Raw genomic sequence first — 11,040 nt, 5'->3', positions numbered from 1 at the left:
AAATTACAATTTTCAGTGTTCTGTCTCTTTTGAAATCTTTACAAAGAGGAAACATGGACACCTGGAGCCTTTGATTTGCATATATGTAGCCTTGACTACAGAAACTTAACAGTAGCTCTAGGTGAATGATGTCAGTTCTATTTTTTAGAACCGCTCCGTTCCGCCAGGTCCAGAAGATGTCCAGATTACCATTATTCATGGTAAGCCGGACCTGGCGGAGCGCGCCCCTTGCATATCTGGCTACACATACAGTATTTAATTTGGTGTGGCTGTTACTGGTGAGCGTTGTGACCCCTTGGTGTGCATTATGACATTGCATGAAATTGGACTCATCAAGCAATCAAACCATCAGTGAATTTGATATTAAATTGTCCCTCACACCAGTGGGTGAGGTTTGCACCTGTGAGCTTTGTTGCCCCTATGGTGGGTATTAAGGCTGTGACACACTGCACGCGAAGCAGAGCGGAGTGGTGGTGTGCTGCCTTTGCATGCAGTGTGTCATGTAATTTTCTCTCCGGCACGTCAGCTTGTGAGAGTTCGCATAGCTGAGCGTGCTGAGATGAAAAATGTAATCTTCAACCAATCGGCTTGCGCGTATAAACCCATGCGTCAGGATGCGCACGAGCCGATTGGCTGAAGGTGCTGTCATTCATCTGCCTGCACTCATCTCATACACTGCACGCGAAGCTCCATGCCTGACCACTTTGTTTCGCTCTGCACGGCTTCTTGTGCAGTGTGTCACGGGCTTTATATCATCGCTTGTAACTGGATGTGTAAGGCTATCAGGAAGTTACACGTTACCTTGTCCTTCCTAATCGAGAATAGCTAGGCTGTTCTATCGCCGTGTCCCTATGTTCGCCAGGCCTGAAAATTTCTGCTCCCAATGTGAGGTTTGCTCTGCGGTATATTACATATTTTAAAGTGAACTGGTTGTACTTGGGTACCTACCTGTATCTACCGGTACCCGGGAATCTCCTAATGAAGCAGATGACGATACTTGCCCGCAAAACACATTAAGTGCTGTCTCTCTCCACCGCTGACAACAGCATTCTAACCAAATTGATTGACTTTGCATGAACTGTATGTATCTGTTCATCACAAACCTAAAGTGATTCCATGAATTGTGATTAAGCTTCTAAGCATTTAGTGAGACAATTTTCCCGGGTCATAGTTTCAAACATTTGCACGTTGTATACTTCAACACGTCACAATATCTTGTTTTAATCATGTATTTTAATAAAGATGATTTCTTAACAGATTAATATTGTCTATGTGGTACCAAAAAAGTCTGATACCAAGTATTTGGGTTAGTACTCGTACTCGCCCAAATGCTCCGATACTTACCCCCAATACCAGAACTTCCTGCCAGAGGGAGATTTCTTCTGACCGGCAGTGCCGCAAGAGAACATAGAGCCGACTTTCCGGCCAATCAAGAAGCCAGTCATTACTAGTCGCCCCGCTTCCTGATTGGCCGGGAAGCCAGCTCCATGCTGTTTGGGCAGCTCAGTGCTGATTGGCCGGGAAGCCAGCTCGATGCGGATTGGCTGGAAAGCCGGCTTGCCGGCCAATCAGCATCGAGTCGGCCAAACAGCATGGAGCCGGCTTCCCGGGTAATCAAGAAGCTGGAAGGCGGGTAATGACATGCAGCCCAGCTTTCTGATTGGCCGGCAAGCCAGCTCCATGCTAGCGGAAGTACTGGAGTCGGTACTCGGTATCAGCAATTCCCAAAAGATAAACATTGGTACTCGCACTCGATACCGAAAAACTGGCTGGCGGAACAGACGGGGAGGGGGCGGGCACAGTTAACTATGCCTCTAGATAGGCAGAGCCAGCTATCACTCGTGCAGCTTGGTGGATCTCGAAAGTAATGTCTCAGTATACCGCGAGCTGTTGCTTGTGATATACTGAGCTTTGGGTCACGGGATTCCGCCAGCATATGTCCTCCCGTGACCCTTAAGAGAACTATGGGGAAAAACACTTACCCCATAGTTCTCTTTTAAGCCTACCTACATATATGTATATATTTACTGAATCATATGGATATGGTACCTATCCACGTGTCCAAACAAAAAGCTGTTGTAGCCCTTGCAGTGGCACTACCCCCACACTACAAAGGTTATGTTCTGCCCCAGAAGGAAGAAATAATTAAATATACATAACTATATATATATATATATATTTACTGAATCATATGGATATGGTACCTATCCACCTGTCCTAACAAAAAGCTGTTGTAGCCCTTGCAGTGGCACTACCCCCGCACTACAAAGGTTATGGTCTGCCCCAGTAGGAAGAAATAATGAAGACTACCTGCCTGCAATATTAATATTGGCCACCGGATGGAGCTGAAAGAAAATATCTCTGCTTACAGCAGCTCCAGGGCTGTTCTGATTTAATAACGCTCCCAGCATGTTTCAGCCCCTGAAGAAGCAAACAGGTGTATTCTGGGAGCCAGATTCAATTTTGGAGACTAAGGAAGAGAATCCAATACCATCTGCAGCACATGTTTGGAGGAAAGAACCTACATCCCTCTAAGGCAGCATCGCTGGTAGGACTGGACTTGTTTTTATCAGTATTAATAGGTTATCACTATATTTACCTGTTTTACATACTAATTGTGTGTTCTCAGGTCCTTTCTCCCCACCCTGTTTTGTTAATAAAGCATCAAGATTTCACTTAGTCTAGCTTATTGCAGAATAGGAGCGTTTAGCTGCATGTTGAGCTATACAGGCCACAGGGTAACGTGTAGCGGGGACAGAACAGGTTAAGTGCTCATTTGGTCTAGGGACAAGAATGAAGAAGAAATACTCACTTTATTCTCGGTCCCACCTGGCTGCTAGACTGCTCCTTGCAGCTTCTTTTACCCCCGTGCTCCGACAGTCTAAGGACCCGTGAAGTCTTTATGTCTAATGAAGTCCATTTGACATGTGAACGCCAAGGGACATACCACAGCTTAAAGTGACATTAAACCCTCAGATTTTTTAACATAAACCAATACTGTAATGTGTGCCTTACTGTAATCCATGGTTGTTTCCCTTCTCTTTGCTGCTCTTCCTTTTAAATCTGTATCTGTTCTCATGCTCTGCAGAACTTCTGTTTTGCAGCAGACTGCCTTGTCTCAGGAATGGATATATGGTGTCTGTGTATTAGTTTCTATAGGCTTGTAACCTGAGCCAGCACTACAGGAAGAGGCCCTGAGCTGCAAAGGGAAGTTCTGTCTCGCATGAGAAGACATGAGGATTTAAAAGGAAGAGCAGCAAAGAGAAGGGAAACAACCATGGATTACAGTAAGGCACACATTACAGTATTGGTTTATGTTAAAAAATCTGAGGGTTTAATGTCACTTTAAGAGGAGGGGGTAGAGAGGTTAACGGTCACTGCTGCTGGACCGAGGATCAGGTGAGTGTAGATTCTCTCGTAGACCAAAACGAGCAGCTTACCCTTGTATTTCGGGGGGTAGCTCCACTGCATGCGTTAATTTGAATAAATCCTGGAGTTCTTTATCTGATTTCTATTGCTGCCTGTAATTTCAAAATTAAAGGACAATTAATGTATTTTCAGTGAGTAAAAATTTGTATTTGTTATTGTAACATTTATTGAAAAGCATTTTTTGGTGTTGACACTCATATTTATTTTGTTTGCTCCATATTTCCACGTTGTCATTTCAGGCAAAGCGTTTTCGGTTTTACATTTCTACCTGACAAATGTAACAGACGTAATCACAGAACAACCCAGTCCAATCTAATTGCGGTAAATGCCAACCAGAGATTGTGATGTGTTCTGTCAGTTTATTCCAACAGAGCTCATATTACAGAAGCGCTGTTCATGGCCCCGAAATGTATAAATCTCATATGACCCCACACAGTGTAATATCTATACTACCCTCCCCAGGGGTGTCCCTAGCCTTTTTGTTTGCTGAAGTGGTGGGGGTGGCAGGAAGGGGGAAGGGTGTTGGTGCTGGATGGCGCACTGCAAGGGTTAACTACTTGTTTGTGTCTAAGACCCCATTCACACTGAGCGATTTGTAGCGCGATTTCAGCTCAAAAATCGCTCAAACATTAGCTCAATGTAGCTCGTCCAATGCATTTCAATGGAGCTGTTCACATCTCAAAGCTCAATGTCGCCTGTAGCTCGTCGCTTCAACATGACCTATTTTTCAGCGGATTACGTGCGATTTGGCCCAATAGACTTCAATGGTGTAGCTCAATGACACACGAATTTGCACAACATTGCCCGACATTGTCGCGATACGTCGCGCTACAGAAGCGTCACTTTTGCACAGAAATATAAGCATGAACATAAGCAGTAAATAGGAAGAGGAATTATGTGACATCAAGACCGCTTTTGATTGGATACAGCCCAATGTAGCAGCTACTAAGTCCATGCCAAAAGTAGCGCTAGGTAGCGTGACAATATGTGCACTGTAGCTCAGTGTAGCTCAATGTCTCTCAAAGTCACTCAGCTCAAATCAGTGCTGAAAAGGCGCTTTTTCTGATGTAGCTCAGTGTGAATGGGGTCTCAGTGAATGGGGTCTCTTAGACCAGTTGTTCTTGTGTCTCTTCCCCTCCTCTGCAGCGGTCTAAGGTCCCTTAAATCCTCAATGTCTATACACAGTGGGGGAATATATCAAAACTGGAGCAGCTGTGCATGGCAACCAATCAGGTTCTCTCAGCTTGTTCAGTTAGGATTGTGTTGTAAAGTAGTCCCCGCTCCAAGCTCACTCCTGTGATGGACTAAAATCTCAATAAAAATTAGTAAACTAAATGTGAGATTGTAGTCCATCATGGGAGCGAGTTTGGAGTGGTGAGATTGTAGTCAATCACAGGAGTGAGCTTTGAGCGGTGACTACTTTACAACACACACACAGGAACCATGCGAAGCAAAAGTGTCCACCCTCCAGAAGGAAGGACGGTGTCTGCACCAATTCAGAGATGATTTGAGGATCTACAGCCGAGTGATACACAAATAAGATACATTTTTGTTAACATTTAAGGTACTTGAATACATTTTTAAGATGTTTATCCTGAGCTTGGTGTCACTTTTTTTGTACATGACACATTTTCATTTGCAGGCCACAGGTTATACTTCTGACTCATATCTACTGTATTCTGGTCAAAGCAAGTTTTATGACCATATAAATTTATATATTGATCATTCTGTGTCATTCATACTTCCCTTACATTTCCTTTTACATAAGAGTAAGAGCTGAAATATGATAATTAGGGGACATAATTGATAGTAATTAGCTTGTTAGAACATACATGTATGTACAAGCCAACGGCTTCCGTGCTCTGTGGTTTCATGAGACTCTCAGACATACAGTGTCTACTATAATGAAAATAGAAAAAGCACCGCAGGAAAAAAGGAGTATTTACAATAGCACTCATCCGATTACATAGTTACATAATGTACACAGTGGACGCTGTAGGTGTGTTTGCAGACACAGTGTGAATACAGACTCAGTCACTCTGTTTTCATTAACAACAGTTGTATGGCATGTGATGACCATGCAACAGGATCTGCCTGAAGTGAGAGATTTCAGCACCCCCCTCCTGGACAGCGGGACCGAACACAAAGACAACCATAGCTGTCTACACAGGAGACGGGTCAATTTGTAATGCAATTGTATTTGTACTATATACAGTACTATATACTATATACTCCAGGAACAGAATGTTACACCCCCTTCCTTTCCTGGCCATTTTTCAGTTTTCACTGCTGTGATAGTTTGACTAACATTATGTTAACACAATAATGAAGAGGTAGGCAACCTCAGCACTTTAGCTGTTGGGGAACTACAGATCCCAAGAAGCATTGCATGACTCCGACCGTCACAGGCATGATTCTGAGAGATAGAGGCTTGATAGGATCTGTAGATTTGCAGCTGAAGTGGTGAGATTGCATACCCTTGGTATAGTGTGATGTTAAAACTTGATTTAAAGCAGAACTTCAGTCAAAAATGTTCCTAACCCTTGAGTTGGGGCTACCCCCTTGTTTTTGTCTAGGTGCTAACAAATAAAAAAGTTATACTCACCCAAATCACAGAGCTGGCTGGCTGCTACTCTGGTCCCTGAAGCCTGTCTCCTGCTCCGCTGCAGCGATGGTATGTCCGTTGGTATCCTCACATCCTATACACTGTATAGAACGTGATGACTTAGGGACCTTAGACCGCTGCAGCAGAGAGGGAGAGAGGTGCCAGGTACCGGCCTAAAAGCAAGCTGGCTCAGAGAATCAGGTGAGTATAAGTTTCTTATTTTTGACCCTAGACAAAAACGAGCACTTAAAGGAGAACTATGAAGTGAGTGAAAATCACTCATCCTCATAGTTCGAGCCGACGTGTGACAATGAAACTGTCACACGTCGGCTCAATATATCGTGAAGTGAGCGAACACATACCGTCACTCGCTCACTTCTTGATCTATCCCTGCAGAGGGCAGTGACTGTCACTCATGGCTTCCTGCAGGGATTCTGACTGGCGAAGCGGACGGGGAGGGGCGGGTACAGCTGGCTCTGCCTCTAGATAGGCAGAGCCAACTGTCAATCACACAGCTGGGTGGATCTCAACAGTAATGTCAGGCTCCGTCCCGGCTGCGGTGGTCTCAATATACGGCGAGCTGTAGCTCGCGGTATACTGAGCTTTGGGTCACGGGAGAATGCTAGTTTGTGTCCTCCTGTGACCCTTAGGAGAACAATGGGAAAAAACACTTACCCCATAATTCTCCTTTAACTCTTGCAGTGCGGGGGTAGCCCCACTGCAAGGGTTAATAACATTTTTACCCAGAGTTCTTCTTTATGCTCGTACTGGCGGGTATAATTGCAGTTGTGGCATGATATGCTCTTGCTCTATATTATAACTGTTGTTGTAGCTTGATGTCATTTGCTAGGATGGTGTTGTACAATGTGCTACAGTGTCATGTTGTTGTGGCTTGATGTGATAAGCTCAATTCACAAAGCTAACATACCAGGATAAGGATACCTATGTAACCACTTTAGGAACAGAATGTTACACCCACTTCCTTTCCTGGCCACTTTTCAGTTTTTGGTGCTGTGACAGTTTGGCTAACAATTACTCGGTCATGCAGCAATGTACCCAAGTGAAATTGATATCATATTTTGAGACAGATAGAGCTTTCGTTTGGTGCTATTTAATAACCACTTTTTTTTTTACTACATAAAGGAAAAAGGACCAACATTTTTAAAAATAATCTATTTCCCTTACTTTCTGTTATAAAACATATCAAAAACATCAAATAAAAATGCAAGCACAGTATGCACACCCCTAAAATGACTCCAATAGTCAACTGCCAATGGCAAAAATGTTTTTCTTTGTAATTGGTGGTCAGTGTAAAGACTGCAACCCCTGCAGTGGTGGTCAGTAGAGAGAATGTTCCCCTTACAGAGGTGGTCAGTAGGAAGAATGCTCCCCTTACAGTGGTGTTCAGTTGAAAGAAGGCTCCCCTTGCAGTGGTGGTCAGTAGGGAGAATGCAACTCTTACAGTGGTGATCAGTAGGAAGAATGCTCCCCTTACAGAGGTGGTCAGTAGGAAGAAGGCTCCCCTTACAGTGGTGGTCAGTAGGAAGAAGGCTCCACTTACAGTGGTGTTCAGTAGGAAGTATGTTTCACTTACATTGATGGTCAGTAGGAAGAATGCAACCCTTACAGAGGTGGTCAGTTGGAAGAAGGCTCCCCTTAAGTGGTGTTTAGTAGGAAGAATGCTCCCCTTACAGTGGTGGTCAGTAGGATGAATGCTCCCCTTACAGTGATGGTCAGTAGGATGAATGCTCCCCTTACAGTGGTGGTCAGTAAGAAAGAGGCTCCCCTTACAGTGGTGGTCAGTAGGATGAATGCTCCCCTTACAGTGGTGTTCAGTAGAAAGAAGGCTCCCCTTGCAGTGGTGGTCATTAGGAAGAAGGCTCCCCTTACAGAGGTGGTCAGTAGGAAGAAGGATTCTCTTACAGTGTTGTTCAGTAGGAAGAATGTTCCCTTACAGTGGTGTTCAGTAAGAAGAATGTTCCCCTTACAGTGGTGTTCAGTAAGAAGAATGCTCTCCTTACAGTATGAAGAAGGCACCCCTTGCAGTGGTGGTCAGTAGGAAGAAGGCTCCCTTTGCAGTGGTGGTCAGTAGGAAGAATGCTCCTTTTACAATGGTGGTCAGTAGGAAGAATGCTCCCCTTACAATGGTGGTCAGTAGGAAGAAGGCTCCCCTTACAATGGTGGTCAGTAAGAAGAAGGCTCCCCTTACAGTGGTGCTCAGTAGGAAGAAGGCTCTCCTTGCAGTGGTGGTCAGTAGGAAGAAGTCTCCCCTTACAATGGTGGTCAATAGGAAGAAGGCTCCCCTTACAATGGTGGTCAGTAAGAAGAAGGCTCCCCTTACAGTGCTGCTCAGTAGGAAGAAGGCTCCCCTTACAGTGGTGGTCAGTAGGAAGAAGGCTCCCCTTACAGTGGTGGTCAGTAGGAAGAATGCTCCCCTTACAATGGTGGTCAGTAGGAAGAAGGTTCCCCTTACAGTGATGATCAGTAGGAAGAAGGCGTCCTTTAAATTGGTGGTAAGTCGGAAGAAAGCTTCTCTTACAGTGGTGGTCAAAATGTCACCCTTGCAGACAGCTGAAAAGATCATTGGTTTCATCATTGCTGACTCTATGTGACATTGGATGCAGAAAACAGGGAGATGGGAAGTCAATCAGCCACAGATCAAGAAACCCATAGCAATCTCTGGTGGAGCCCTCGGGTTTCATGCAACCACTGGGTGAGAATGGCTGCTCTACGTAAAAGAGTTCTAAAACTTGTAGGGTCCTTTGTGACTTTGGTAGTGACTTTAGATCCTAAACTCCATGGCAGCAGGGCATGTGAACAGCTACATGTAAAGTGTTGCAGAATTTGTTGGTGATATTTAAATAGTTATAATAAATTCTACCTTTCAGGCAGATTTAATGTTATAAGACAGAATAAAATTAAAGTTTATAAAAAACAATTTAATCCTGATTTTGTCCGGTGCTGCTGGTTTTTGAAGCATCTTTTCTACAAACTCCTGACTTTAAAAAAAAATGTTCTTGTCATGCGGACCATAGAGACAACCAGTAAATGTCAATTTCAAATAAATTCCATAGTGATCTGTAAATAGGTGTAGACAGACCCACAGGGCAATGTTCAAGTGCTTTTCATATGATGTACAGTATTCTTTAAAGGCTACAGGCATAACCAAACCAGGACAATGATAACATTTACAAATGTTCTTATTATACAGTCTGGTCTTTCAGTATTAGGCCTCATGCACATGGCTGGGAAATAAAATGCTGTGTTTTTTATAGGGATGCACCGATACCATGTACCGTAGTACAGATACTTTTCCAGCTCCAAGACTAGACTAGAGGAAAATTCAAAAGTTAGGAGGCAGCTGTCATATGTAAGGAGCACACGGAGCTCCTGGGATTTGCACATCTTTGTTTAAATGTATGATTTTGTTTTTATAAAAACATATAAAGCGATGTACCAATACCATTTTTACAAGTACAGGTACTGATACATTTTAGTTTAGTGTCATGTGACAGTTTTTCTAAAACAATACAGACTAATGATTTCAGGACAGTGGTAGAGCCCCGGAGCCCGGTCCCAGCTGCAACTGCTGCAACTCTGGTAGTTCTCATGAAAATGCCAAGTATCGGCACTGGTATCTGAAAAGTATCGGTGCATCCCTAATTTTTTAGATGTGTCCATGCACATGGGGGTCTCTAGCTCTATTTACTATAACAGCCTTCTGAGTCTGAAATGCCCACGTTCAGGGAAGAAATGATTCACCTTTTATGCACTATGCTGGCTCCAGGGTTTGCAAGGCTGAGATATGGCAAGCCTTGTGTTTTACTATAATGTAGAAAAACTTTGCAACAGGATTCTTTCAGTTTTGTCTCGATATACAGGTGGTTTTATGTTTATATTTAGGTGGCATAAACAAGTGGATTGCTTGCTTAGGTACAACACTTGCTGGTGTCCTAGATAAGTATTTTTTCCTTTCATTTAGGAGAGCCTGCAAAAGTCTGTAAATACTTTATTACCTTTTCTGCTTAACAATATCAAATTGTTTCATTATTTAGGATGTCAGAGGAAGAAATCTTTACATTGTCTGCCATCTGGTGGACAAGTTGAATATTGCAGCAGCCTTTCATTTTGAAGAATATACAATGGGCTTTTTGCTCCCTCTGCTGGTATATAGTTTATATCATTCCAGCCTGTTTTTTTTTATAAAGTGGAGTAGAGTTCAACTTACTCAGGTTTTTATTCTACTTACCTCCCAAGTTTTGAGATGAGAAAGAGGGACACCTTCCACCCCCAGTTATGAGGACCATTAAGAATTTATATACCAAAAATTATTGGTTAACCTTTAACACTTCCAGAGCGTTTTTTGCACACATTATCCACAGTGTAGCCTTGAAAAATACCCCCCCTTCCCGAATTATATATTTCCTGAAAGCAGAGACCCTGTAGGATAAAATGGTGGCAGTTGAAAAATTTTATGTAACATAATATTAGTGAAGCTTTATCAAGCCCAAAATTTCAGTAAAAATACAATTAAGTTAATTTTTATGCACAAAACACAATATAATTCCCCTTTTGTTTTTTGTTAAATATAAAAGATGAGGTTGTGCAGAGTAAATGGATACCCAAAAAGCCAAACCTAAAAATTGCATGCGCCTGTGAAACGGCTAAAAAACATGGTACCCTAAATTGTCCATCTGTGACACTTTAAAAGCCTGTACAGGTGTGTCGGTTTAGAGTTAATTATGAATACTGGACCTTAGAATTGTTGCTTCAGCCTGTCGCACCTGGTGATACCTAACACGTGTGGCGCAATTGTTTTGGTACGTAGGTGCACCTGACAGGTGTTTGCGTTAGTATGCACGTGTTTGCGAGGACAGGGGTCTTTCTAAATGTTTTGGGTGTTTTTTCATTTATTTGATTTAACTTTATTTTTTAAAACTTTTTCTTACTTTATTTCTATCACATAGGAGGGGGGGGGGGGGGGCACAACTCCCCTTTTTAAAACC

The sequence above is a fragment of the Nanorana parkeri genome, unplaced genomic scaffold, assembly GCF_000935625.1.
Source record: "Nanorana parkeri isolate BGI_ZX_2015 unplaced genomic scaffold, ASM93562v1 scaffold1690, whole genome shotgun sequence".
NCBI classification, from domain to species: Eukaryota; Metazoa; Chordata; class Amphibia; order Anura; family Dicroglossidae; genus Nanorana; species Nanorana parkeri.
The sequence above is the reverse complement of the archived record's forward strand: the minus strand, read 5'-3'. Positions refer to the sequence as shown.